The sequence below is a fragment of the Asparagus officinalis genome, chromosome 1 (assembly GCF_001876935.1).
Source record: "Asparagus officinalis chromosome 1, Aspof.V1, whole genome shotgun sequence".
Taxonomy (NCBI): Eukaryota; Viridiplantae; Streptophyta; class Magnoliopsida; order Asparagales; family Asparagaceae; genus Asparagus; species Asparagus officinalis.
In genome coordinates this window covers 68,414,591-68,428,331 of record NC_033794.1, presented here as the reverse complement: position 1 = coordinate 68,428,331, position 13,741 = coordinate 68,414,591, and the positions used below count along the sequence as shown (strand labels likewise).

The 13,741-nt window shown below is 42.0% G+C and overlaps 2 long non-coding RNA genes across 3 annotated transcripts; one reads left to right on the top strand and one right to left on the bottom strand.

The window, feature by feature from the left end:
* On the top strand, nucleotides 3,204-4,662 carry LOC109842753. The gene is made up of 3 exons (XR_002247377.1): nucleotides 3,204-3,547; nucleotides 3,950-4,005; nucleotides 4,180-4,662. It is a non-coding gene; the product is annotated as an uncharacterized LOC109842753 (long non-coding RNA).
* LOC109825717 lies at nucleotides 4,928-7,087 on the bottom strand. 2 transcript variants are annotated; one of them, XR_002243084.1, is made up of 3 exons: nucleotides 6,734-7,087; nucleotides 5,664-6,184; nucleotides 4,928-5,305 (listed from the first exon to the last, which is right to left on the bottom strand). It is a non-coding gene; the product is annotated as an uncharacterized LOC109825717 (long non-coding RNA). The 2 variants fall into 2 exon arrangements; XR_002243083.1 differs by having other exon boundaries at nucleotides 4,968-5,305; nucleotides 5,664-5,741.

Here is a 13,741-nt window from a genome sequence, read left to right as displayed (position 1 = left end):
GCAGGGGTCAACTGAACAACAGTAGTGGTAGTCTTGCCTTGGTCATCTCTCGACTCATCTCCCTCACCCCCGTCACCCATGTCTAACATTATTCCCCCTCCTCTCATCTCTATATCCTTTAAAATGTCAAGGCAGTTAAAAGATGCGAAAGGGGTAATAAATGTGATCTGGGGGAAGGTTGAGACTCAGGAGGGAACAAAGCCAGATGACAGTCGAAGCCTACCTTGAAGGCTAATGACACTTCCACTTTACCTAGAGGCCAATGCAGTATTTTCCACAATCTCCACCCTATAAGTCTCTGACTCCAAAAAGTAAGACGAGCTTCTAAGGATCGAATGGTGTCCAGAGATGCCTCCTCTTTGAGATTGAGCTTTAGATTCTGGGCAGCCAAGCAATTTGATTGAGCATATTCCTAAGCATCTAGTCTTGCACATTTCTCACCCTCAACCTCTTCCGCTAGATATTTTATTTGGCCATCCCGCTCGATGATCTTGTGTTGATAATGGTCAATCTCCTCCTTTAGCTTATCAATGATGGCCGATTGCTTGATGCGGTTCCCCTAGAGTCCCTTGATCATGCTTTCCCTCATCTCCAACTCCCGATGCCATTTGCCTTCATTACGGCTCCAAGCCTCCCATTCAGTCTCCAAAGCAGCGACTTTCCTCTCGGGCACTTCCGTTGCCATTCTCTTGTCCTTCAGTGCCTTCTCGAAGTTAGCATGGAGTCTCTGTGCATAGTCAAGTTGAGAGAATAGCTATTGATCGATTAAATCCCCCTGAAGCAAGTAGCCCTTAAGGGCTTAATGGAGGCTGACGCTAGGAAGCTCCCCACAGAGCTTCTTATCCTTAGGGTGGGAGAATTTCTCCAACGCTTGAGACTGAGCCATCCGAGACTCCAGGAATGAGCTCTCCTTATCAAGCGTCTTCCTGGGGATGAACTTGTCATCCTCAGAAAGTTCCTCTCTATGCATGAAGCCTTCTCTTGACACGCTAATCATTGTATCCCTAAGCTCCCCCACACCTAGGGTCAAGCTCATTGATGTGATGGCAGAAAGGCCATTGGAAGCTACCTCCTAGGACCGAAGCTACATTAACCCTCAGTAGCTCATCAACTACTTAGGGCTGGGCTGCCTCCTCGGTGGCTGCACCCAATGCCTCGACATGCTCCTTGCTGGGCATATGGGTAGGCTCAGACAAAGAGGTCGGAGCTGTTGACTCCTCTACTCGGCTTTCAACCTCAATAGGCTCAGCCAATTCTTCTTCCCCCCGCTGGCCGAGTGGGTGAAGCCTCATCTAAGATAACTACGTTAGTCAGCTTGGAGAGAGGGATGTCTGGAGGTGGGCCATCCTTGAGACTCGAAGCAGAAACATCTGCCTTTGCTGCTTTGGCCGAGTCAACTTGAGCCAAGTTGGCTATCCCTTGGACTCTCGGCCTCTACTCAATCTCCTCCTCCTATTGTCGGACTTGTCAGCCTGAGTGGTGGCACTCGACCTTGCCAACCAATTCGTAAATTTGGTAGTCTTTGCTGCCACCATCTTCAACTCTTCAAGGTCTAGCTCCCTCCTTAACCGCTTTTGAGGCCTCATAGTCGAGCCCCACTTTGCCGTGGCTGGATCCTCCCCCTCCAAATTCTTCAATGCATTCAGGAGGTGAGCTAAGACCAACACCCAAATGGTATCGACTTCAGTAGAAGGAACCCTAGATATGCCGACCACTCGAAGAGAAGCCGACTCGAAGAGATTAATAATATCTTGGGACCGAGCATGAGCATCTTCTCAAGTTTCCACCTCTCCCCAGCTGAGAGTAGGCTTGGCTTCAACACGTCCTTCCTGATCTTCGATCAAGCTAGACAAGCTAAGAGGGGGTCGGCTCCAAAGACCTACATGAACTTCTCCTTCAAATCCCTGTTCGAATCAGGGATGTTCAATACGAGCTTGGAGCTGCCCACATTTTGGAAGAGGTGGTGCCCCTCCTTCTTCGTGGTCTTGACATTGACGAAATGGATGAACAGACGCAGACTCGGTTCGACCACCCAGTGATAGATAATCGTGAACCCCACTAGTGTAGCAGTGGAGTTGGGCACAATCTGTACAGGGGATACCCCTAGAGCCTCACATACCTGGTGGATGAAGGTGTGGAGGGGTAGCCGGAGCCCATACTCCAAGAGCTTTAAGTAAATGGGAATTCTATCATTGCCATGGTGATACACTAATTCAGTCATATCTGGCACTAACAAGGTAAAAGACTTCGGGAGATCGAAACGCTCATAATAAACTTTGAGCTCCATTGATCAGAGCTTGGAATGGAAGGGACAGAGGAGATCGATCCTTATCTCATTGCAAATAGTAGCAGAGACATTGTAGGCCATTGTAGATGTCAGAATTTAGCACAGACTCACTTGAAATAGAAGAAATCAAGAACAAGAAGATAAGGCAAAAGTTGTAAAGAAAATCTCATTCGCCAATGAAGTATAGTATATCAATATATATATATATATATATATATACCCCTATACCCTATATATTATATATATAATATAATATTATGATATATGGAAAGTGATTCTAAGCCGTTTGACACCCTAGATTCCCACCTAAGGACGCCGGCTCTTAAAATCACATCATTCTCCTAATTTGTTCTTATCCCGCATCCGCTCCATTGCTATTTGATCTACATGTTCTTAAACCCAAAACACCGCATTAATTTTGCGGGTGAACCCGGTCGTGTTTTGACCCTTCGCCTTGAGCGCTGCAAAAAATTCCCTATTCATTCGAAACGTATAAAATCTGCGGCGAGGGTGCGATACAGGGTCAAAAAACACGAACGAGCGTTCACCCCAAAATTTTAGCCACGGGAATTGATGTGCACATGTTCTGTTTCAGCGTTAATTAACGTGTTAGATCACCCAAGTTTAACAGAGCGCGCATAAAAAAAAACAATTAGGGAATGATGTGATTTAGGCCCGTCCTTAGGTGGGAATCTAAGGTGTCACCTGATAGAATCACTCTTTCCCATTATATATATTAGTATGTCCTATAATAATAATATATTATTATTATAATATATATATCTAGTATATGAGAAAACTGGCGCAAGCGCTGCCCGCCACCGCTCCCCCAGCGTGCCCGCTGCCAGGGTCCTTTGCTTGAAAAAAATACACGATCTTAACCCCCCCAAACCCGTGGCCCTAAATCTCTCTCTCTCTAAAAAAAGCGATCTCTCTCTCTCTCTTTCTCTCTCCAAAAGATCTCTCTCTCTCTCTCTCTCTCTCTCCAAGAAGCGATCTTGTCGTCGAACTCCTCCAGGTCCTTCAACCCTCCTCCTCCACGATCTTGCCGTCGAGCTCCATCTCCGCCTTCACCCTCCTCCTCCGCGATCTCGCCGTCGAGCTCCTCCTCCTCCTTCACCCCTCCTCCTCCGCGATCTCACCGTCGACCTCCTCCTCCGCCTTCACCCCTCCTCCTCCGCGATCTCGCTGTGAACCTCCTCCTCCGCCTTTCTCTCGAGCTCTCTCTCTCTCTCTCCCTCTCTTGATCCGCGAGCGCAGGTAAAATTTCTCCTTATTTTTTCCATATGTAATTGTGGGAAAATTACATTCAGGTCATTAGTCATACATCTTGAACATGAAAATAATCATGGTTTACCTCAATGGGAGCTTTTCATATGGCATGATTAATGTCAGTACTCTTTGGAGGTAATAAGTATCCATAGCATTTTATTAGATATGAATCACGGAAGATAATTGGTAGTATATATATGGGGGAAGACACTAATTATTAATGTTAGTACTTTTTTGGCACCTCTGATTTTGTGAATTGGGCTTAAACAAGCTGATCTCTTGGTCAACATATCTCTTGTATGTTCGCAAGTTATTTAGATTAATTGGATAATGTAAGCTTTTCTGGGAATAAATTCCTGTTCATAGTTGCTAATGACTTCATGTTCATAGTTGCCACTGGAGATGCTCATTCTGAAAGTGCTGTTGGCATATAAAAACTTGCCAAGGTAAACTTAATATTTTTTTTCATATGTAGCATTCATGTAAAGTTTTTGTTGAACTTCATAAGATCATTTAATCACACGTCTACACAAACAATCTTGCACTAATTTGGTGAAAATATTCTTACATCATACTGAATAGAACTAATTTGTTGAATATATTTGTCATGAAATTTGCAGCTAGGCCATGGGAGAAGAGCAATCTTGGGAGAAGAAGAAGAGGAAACAGAGTTTCTGTCCACATTTATTTCTCTCGAGTTATATTTGTTCTTTTCTCTCGAGTGGGGGATGTCTGCAATTATTTGGAAATTGTTGATATGTACAACCTACTGAACTATAAGTGTCCTCTCTTGTTTCTGCTGTATCTTTGCCTGAAACGAAGCCGTGTATCTTTCTGCCTTCTATCTAAGAAATATGTCTTTGGTTTGCTGGTTTCTGAGAGCAAGTGTTTCGGATTTTTCTTTTTTATTGGCGAAATAATATCTTGGAGTTTCGGTATAAGCTTCTTAAAGAGAAGAATGTAAGGTGTAGTTTGGTTGGGATGCTTGATTGTAACAAGAGGAAATTCTTCCTTAAATATGGGGTTTGTTGATTGTCAATTTTGTTTAGAATTCTGTAGTAGATTTGAACATTTTGATGAGTAAGAGTTTGAGCATGTTTCCTTTGTGTCAGGAACAAATAGTTGAATCATATTTTTGTGTGTTATCATTGTAGTAGATTCGATTTCCACCGATACAAACACCAAAATTGTGGAAAATCAGGCAAAACAAAAAGCAAAGAAGCTCTCTTCATAATGTTATTCAGACAGTAGCTACTGGAGCATCATTTCATTCAACGCAATGATATACCAAATAATTGCTTGGCATAAGAGTCAATAATGTCTACTGATACACATTTTGCAATCATAATGATTATAAACTTGGACATATCTCAACATAACATATATTCAATTTCATACAACGCAATGATATACCAAATAATTGCTTGGCAGAAGAGTCAACAATGTCTACTGATACACATTTTGCAATCATAATGATTATAAACTTGGACATATCTCAACATAACATATATTCAATGCCTACACAGGAATTCAAGAGTTAATGCATCCTTTAGGCCTCCTTATGTATGAAAAAGGCCAGTTTACAAACAGTAACTAAAGAGTTAATACGTAAGACCAGTTTACAATCACTTCCAGTAAATGCATTGGATGTGCCCACATATTTATCAATGTAAATGCATTGGATGTGCCTCTGTTTCCTCTTCTTCTCCCAAGATTGCTCTTTTTCTTCTCCACAACTTGGCCTAGCTGCAAATTTCATGACAAATATATTCACCAAATTAGTGTTATGACGTTTCATGATGTAAGAATATATTTACCAAATTAGTGCAAAATTGTCTATGTAGGCATGGATACAGAGTGAGTAATATACAAAGTAAAAATTAAACATCAGCTACACAAAAAGCTACTTTTGACAAAAAAATATTAATTGTACATATATATGTGATACAGAATGTGATACAGAATGTTACACTTATGGGAATTCTGTTGTGCAGGTTTTTCCCAAGAAAATTAGAGTTACATATATATATATAGAAGACTGTAACAGCCTGAGTCATGCATTTAATTAGAAAAAAGTTTAACATAAAGTAGAAAGGGCAAATACTTGCATGACATATCCGGGGCGGCCATCAGGCAATATCATTGGAACCATTGCAACTCCTGGGTTTCCATATACCATAGGCTGAAAAGCAAGCAACAAAATCAATTTGAAGGGGGAAAGAGAAAATAGATGTCAGAGTATTCCTTTCCATTTTAGAATATTTAAATATTTTAAGAATGCTCACGTTTCACTCAGTTTCAAGTTTCCTGTTGGTCTGTCATGATTTAGGACTTTTGAGAATCTAATATCAGCCGTGATTAACAATAAGATTAGAACAATGATGGCAACCATCTGGCTGATTTGGAAAGAGCAGAACCAACGAAAACTCATCAATGGAGTAGTTGCTCTAACATAAATCATCTAGTACTTAACGAAAGATGGTAAATTTGATGTACACCTTCTGATAGAGTGAGTATATTTTCATGGTTTCTTGTATACCTCTAATATCAAGCTATATCTTCGCAAACATCCTATGCGATCTTCTCTTTCTTCTAACAAAATGGGTTAATGGGGGCCTTTTCACCCTGAAGAACAAAATCAACAAACAACAGAGGATGCATCATTTATTTATAGAAACGATTCTTATTACCTGTTGATAAGCTGCACGCAGAGTGCTATAAGTACCTCCAATCAGGCCATACCCTAATGGATAATTTGGTAATAGAGGTCCTTTTAGTGTGTTTGATCCTTTTAGTGTGTCCAATCAGGCCATATCCCAATTGTAATTTTACTTTACTTCTTGTTTCAAAACAAAAACAAGACTACCACTGGATGCTAATTTTACTTTACTTCTTGTTTAATTTCTTGAAAAAGATGGTACCTTGCAATTGGGAGATGCATGCTTTTCTAAAGCTGGAGCAAAAAGGAAAAATAAGGAAAAATTTTAATCTCCCATTTCTTTAAGATCAAGTGCTATAGTGAAATCAACATAGTTCATTGCCACAGGCAGAATTACAATCCCCTGATTTCCTTACTCTTTTGTAACGCTCATACTTTTCTAAAGCTAGAGCAAAAATTCCTTGGAATTGGGAGCCGTATGCTTTTTAAAAAGGAAAAATAAGGAAAGATTTTACCTGCGCTCGCTGATTGAGAGAGGGATCCAGAGAGAGAGCTCGAGAGAAAGGCGGAGGAGGAGCTCGACGGCGAGATCACGGAGGAGGGGTGAAGGCGGAGGAGGAGGTCGACGGCGAGATCACGGAGGAGGAGGGGTGAAGGCGGAGGTGGAGCTCGACGGAGAGATCGCGGAGGAGGAGGGCTGAAGGACCTGGAGGAGTTCGACGATGAGATCACTTCTTGGAGAGAGAAAGAGAGAGAGAGATCTTCTTGGAGAGAGAAAGAGAGAGAGAGATCGCTTTTCTTTTTCAAAGAGAGAGATTTAGGGGCCACCGGCTTGGGGGGTTAAGATCGTGTATTTTTTTCACAAAGGACCCTGCAGAACAAAAAAGAATGGATGAGATCAACCTCGAAATCCGAATAGGCCTTACAAAATGAAGCGCCGCCCTTGACACAACAAGTCACTGTGCTTAAAAATCAAAGCGAGAACGATGCATGACCCTCGATGACTTGAAAAGGCCTTTCCAACATCAACCCATTACTTTCCTCATAAATGCTCCTTAGAACTCACAAACTAATGACTATTCAAACCTCTACTGGGGCCCTACCCATCAGATAAGAGCGGCCGACTAGTGGACTGACAACTCACGTGATCAACTAAAAACATGATGTTAGTTGACTAAAAACTCGATCGACTGGAATGCTTACTTTTGTCCAGTCAAGTCATCATTATCATTGGAAAATGTTCACTGAGCCTGTTCAAACAAGCTCTTCCTAGCTTATGTATGCTTGGAATTTGATGATTGGGTGGCTTCCAATCGAGGACACTTAAGATTAAAATATAAAGCACTAGACCTCATCATCCTTTTCATAAGCCTAAGGCATATAATACTAGCCCATGAGATTGTTAAACACAGTCTGGACAAAGGAAAATTGACCTGACAATTTGACTAAAAAATCAAGTCATCTCGATCTATAGAACTCAAAGCATAGTTCCAACATAAAGAACATAAGAGATAAAAATATCATTATTCATATATTTCAAAATGTTTGCAACATGATTTACAAGCACAAAGTACCATATGAAGATACAAGAGTCCTAGGAGGCTAAATCAAAAAACTAGGGTGTATTAACCCCCCACTAAGAGTCAGAGGCAAAGAAACATTAACTGTAGGCGATGAAGGAGTCGACTGGACCTTCAACTCATCCCCCTCACTCACCTTCTTCCTTGACAAACTTGCCCAGCTATCTTTAGCCAAATCCTCGCCAACTTCCTTAACCAATCCTTTATTTTCCTCTCCAGTTTCCTCAGCAGAGCCCTCGTCGACCTCATCATCTAATTCACCACTGGCAGCGCTTCTTCCAAAATTTAGCCCACCACCATATTTCTCTATCTCTAAGAATATATTCAAAATAGTTGGCAACCCATGGAGGATAGAGAAAACATTCAGGTGCACTCTTCAACTTAGCTGCGAGTTGCACTAAGAGATAGTCATATCCAGCCTTACATGTCATCATCACTTCTACCTTTTTGAGGATGCTATGATGATGTCCCTCAATGATTTCCAATCGATGGGTCTCGGAATCCATGTGAGTGATGCGGCTTTGAATCTTGACTAAGGATGACTCACGTTGAGCACTCACCTCCTGAAGTTTCTTGTGAGCCAACCGCTCCTCTTCCAGCTCAACCTTCAGGTGCTGGGTAGCATGGCAACCAGACTTAGTCTGCTCTATGGCACGATCCCTCTCTCACCTCCCTTGCGATACTCCTCAGATAAATACCTTATCCTCTTGTTTTGCTCATGGACTTTGTGCTTGAGCTTATTGATCTCGGCAGATTTCTGGCTAACTAAAGCCTTTAAGCTTTCGATCATGCTCTCTCGTACCTCTTCCCTATGCCAATCACCTAATTCATTCTCCTTGGTCAACAATGACTGAAGAGCATTTTCCAGATCGGTCTTCTAAGTGGTCGTCTCCTCCTGAAGCTTGAGGTAGGAAGCTCAGACTCGCTCTATTAGGCAAAATATCTCCTATTCCATAAGAGCCCCATGAACCAGATAGCTCCTGAGGCTCAGATGAAGACTAACATCTGGGACTTCCCCTATAATCTCTTCATCGCTGGGAAGCCAAAACTGCTCCACCACTTTCAATTGAGCAAGCCGAGACTTAAGCACTGATGCCCTTGAGTTAAGATGGTGAGTAGGCTAGTGTCTATGCTCTAGGGTTGGCTCCTTTTCATATCGAGGGCCAGCTTTGGAGGATCCTATCAGTAGCATCCTCAATCTATTCCATGTCTTAGACTCGATTTCGTCCACACGGTGAGGATACGACCATCCATATACCTCGAAAGGAGACACCCCCTCTGTGGTGGGCTCTTTCCTCTGGCGGTGGGTTAAATCAGCGAGGGCATTTGGGGACCTTTCGCCCCCTGTTTGGACCTCTATCTCCACAAGGATGTCACCTCCCTATAGAGTCTCGGTTGTAGACAGTCAAAATATATTTTCATTGAGGATCCAAGAAGTGAACGCCCATGGGCTAAACACTTCGAGTGGGCCCAAAATAAAGCCCACAACTAGCTACAGCGAAGATCACCTAATGATTGAAGTGAACCTCACCAAACAACTCATATTGACCTAACCAAGTCAGACATGAGTCAACCCCTGCAACACGCTACACATCAAGCTGAAAGAAATCATCAGTCGTTCAACCTAGAGTCAAATTCTGAGCTAAATTTGAACTCGTAGGCAAACTTTGCCAACTAGCGAAGTTTTCTAACGAGCAAACTTCGCCCACATGGACTAAGTCACCCATGTCCGAAGCGACCTTTGCTCATGATCAAAGTGACCTTCGCCCATGTCTTCATCGAACTTCGCCCAGCTCGTGAAATTCACCCAAATAGCCATTTCAGAGCTATTTTCGGGGGATAATCACTCCCCACTAACTCCTACTTTAATAGCCACTTTATCCACAATTAAGGAGACTATTAACTCTCACTTTTAGCCTATAAAAGGAGAGGAAATCATCTACAACACATGAGAGACACACAGAGAGATATACACACAAACGCAGACATAGAGATATATACGCGCGGAAGTATACATTTACTATTCTATTGAAAAGTATTGCTAAGAGAAGACTGAGCTAGCTTCCAAGCAATTCGATTCTCATCAACAGCAAAAAGACCCATCGTCTTAGTCGGCGAGTCAACAGAGTATAAGATCGACGCTCCACCGGCACACGGAAAAGAACCCCACGAAATTTTTTTTCCTTTATTTCATTATATTTTCTTTTGTTTTAATATATGTCAATTATTCAAAAGAACCTAAAACATGATGGTGATTCTGCTAGGGACTTCATTCTCCTCCGATGAGATGATTGTGTCGCACGCTGACACTATGACCCTCGGGCTTTTGCTAAAATGCTGGTCATTGAATTTGATCAAGCGAAATTTGAGGAATCAATTTCTAAAAATAAAATCTCTGCGATGAAAACTATACGTAGTTGTCACAAAATTCATCGTAGTGCAAATCTCAGGTCTAAAATGACCCCCGTGTGTGGAAAGCCCACCATCACTGAAGATAGTTCAGGCTGTGCTGGAAGCCAAACGAACTTCAATCAAGATATTATTGAAATTACCTTTGGAGGGGGGGTTAAATAGGGTAAATGCTAATCTAATCTAATTTAATGCCAAATTAAAACTTAGAATTAACAATTTATTCTTGCAAGTATGATATTCAACAAGATATGAACAAAGATATATAAACAAAAGGCGATATAAATATGAACACACAAATAAGATAGATAGTGCATAAATTGACAAATGTAAACATAAGACAAATGATCACGGAGTTCGGTCGACCCACAACCTATGTCTTTGCTCATCACCCTCGAGTAGAATCTTCACTATCTCAACACAAACGTTTATAACACACAATTGTAATCACACAATACACCCTCTAAGTATTGTAGGTTGTCTAAACTGTAGATAACTGATCCCCATCAAACACCGATGATGGAAGTTATAATTTGACGGCTTTCAGAAGGCTACAATTTTAAGACTTTCACGTAGATCGATGAATGTTATAATCTGACGACCTTCACAACAACTGATGAAAGCTCTAATCAACAGCATTCATAATCAACATCAGGAATTATAATTTGACGACTCTCATATTTTCAAAGAGCCAAGATGAAGATTACAAGATGACAGTTTTTAGCAACGCTCTAGCAAAAGAGACTACAAATTCACGATCTCTTCAAATCCAGATGCAGAGCTCACCTTTGCGTCCCAGATTCAAAATGCAGAGCTCGTCTCTGCATCCCAGAGTCATAATACAGAGTTCATGGACTCAAAACACAGAGTTCACGCAGAGCCCAACTCTATGTCCTAGGTCCAAAACGTGGAGTTTATGTAGAGTCAAACTTTGCGTCCCAGGTCCAAAACACAGAGTTCATGCAGAACCCAACTCTGCGTCCCAGGTCCAAAACATGGAGTTCACGCAGAGCCTAACTTTACGTCCCAGGTCCAAAATGCAAAGTTCATACAGAGCCTAACTCTGCATTTCAGAGTTCACAACGCTATGCGAACACGGCGTTTTTGGTCTTAAATATGCCCAACTCTGCATTTCAGTTCTAAAACGCAGAGTTCGAGCCCAGAATGCCAGTTTCGGTGTTTGACTAGTTCAAACACGAGTTGAACGGTTTCAAAAACCATTTTCTCCCTACGATTTGAGGGGATCACCACCTTATCATGGAGAGATTTATGGGGGTAGATTACACCCTATTAGACCCTCATTAAGGAGAGATTTAAGGGGGCGGTTACACCCCTAAATACTCTATAAATACCTCAAAACTCAGAAGAGTTCGGGATCTTTTTTTGGCATATCAAGATCGGAGACCATTGAGCGGTTTCTGGCATAAAATCGCAAAGGGGGAGATCGACATTCATCCTTCAGTGACGTTTAACAATAGGGAGCTTTCATCATTGTCTATTAACCGATTTTTGGTTCAAATTAACTCTTTTTCAAGAGTTTAAACTCGCTCTGAGTTATCAACTTGTTCAAAGTTTCAAACTTGCCACACAAGTTACCCTCGACATCAATCAAGAGGATTCAACCATGTTCCATGAGTTCAAGACGTTCGGATCATCAACAAGAAGCAAACTCAACGCGAGTATTCGAGGGAGGCATCTCATCACTACCGTGAAGAACCTAGACTTAAACAAAAGGGAGGATCTCCACCGATCTTCTTCTCTTTTGTAATTAGGAAAATCAAATTGTAATCAAGATTGAGAGGGTTGTAAACATTCTTTTCTAAATAGTTGGAAAGAATAAATTAAATTCAATTCTTTTACTTTTTTGTTATAAATTTTCTCACAAATAAAATATGGCAATTCCGTTGGGGAGTAGCTTCTCTGATGAAGAAGTGGTGGCGTAACCCGAGACCAAGCTCGCTGGAATGACTGTTGAAACTCTAATCATCGAGTTCGATCAAGCTAAGTATGAGGAGTTACTCTCCTTCGGATCCCTTAGCCCCAAGGCTATGCGTAAGATCTCCAAAGTCTTCAAGGAGACTAAAGCTCCAATTGTTGCTCTTAATGTTGAAGGATGCCCTCTCCTTTTTCTAAGATTGCTTGAACAGTCCCTCCTCCGAAGGAGAAGGCTTAGCTTATGCCAAACGCAGCCCTTAGTGGCGTGTTGTACAATTAAAATACAGCCTTCAGGGGTGCGTTCCACAAACTGAACGTAACTCTGAGGAGTGCTTTTCAGAATCAAAACGCAACTCTCAGGAGTGTGTTTCAGAACCAAAACACAACTCTCAGGAGTGCGTTCTAGAACCAAAACACAGATCTTAAGACTATGTTTCATCAACAAAACGCAGACCTCAGGATTACGTTTCACCAACAAAACCTGGAGCTCAGGCATGCGTTCGGGTAATGAAATCTAATACAGATCCTGGTGTATACCGTGGAGCTTCGGGGCGCTACCCAAAACTCTATCGAGGGGTAGTCTATGTAGCGAGACCCCCCCGAATACTCTACGTAGTGTGACTAGATTGAGGGCAGATATAAGAAGTTCATGGATTCAAGGCATCTCAACCAGATTCATGTTCACCAAGAGCCAGTCCTATCCAATCATGGACTGGGGGGGGAGTCCAATTCAAACCTTAAGATCAGTGAGTCATTCTTCTCGAGTCTTTGCAACAAATTTGAGAGTGTTCATATTGAGAGAAAGACCGATGCAACAAGTCATTCGTTCATTCCAATGTGAACGACTGATTCCTACGGTCCTCTCAGGATGTCAATGTTGCTCATATGTGACCAAACCATTGGTGTTTGACCAATTAACGAATGTTGCCTTGCCCAACCAACAATGACGTTCGCACAAGAAGAAGTCTCTAGAGACCGAATATCCTGGAGTCACTATCAATGTAATCGGTATAGCGAAAGCCTCAGGTCCTAGTCCTAATGACTCTGAGACAAGTCGTTCACTGACTATCAGAGAAATCACTAACGAGTTTGAAGGAGTATACCGACACACTCAGACTCAGACGGGAGCCATTCCTCCGGTTAACTATCAAATATTAGCCAGAGGAACCAATTTCGAGGATGAACACTCAGCCATTACGGAGTCCCAATCATCAAGCTCTTACGTTGGGCATGAGAGCTTTGCTCACATGGCAAAATTTTTTGAAGATCTTTCAAAGAGGGTTGCTGAGCAGGAGGCCATGCTCCAAGCACAGCAGGAAACCATCAATCAACTTTGGGATATGATGGCTCAGATCATTGTAAATAGAGCCAATTTCTAGAAAGCTGAGTCATAACCTTGGCCAAAATCCTCCCGAAAAGGAGGATCATCCATATCGAAGGGGAAACAAAGAGTGAATGAGACTGCTGAGAAAGAAGCTCATCACGAAGAATCATCCTCCGAAGAAGAAGCTAAGAATGGGCAAAATCCTCAGTCGACTAAAATTGAGGAATTGGAAGCTCGCCTCAATGCTATAGCCCACGGAAGCGATATCCAAGATG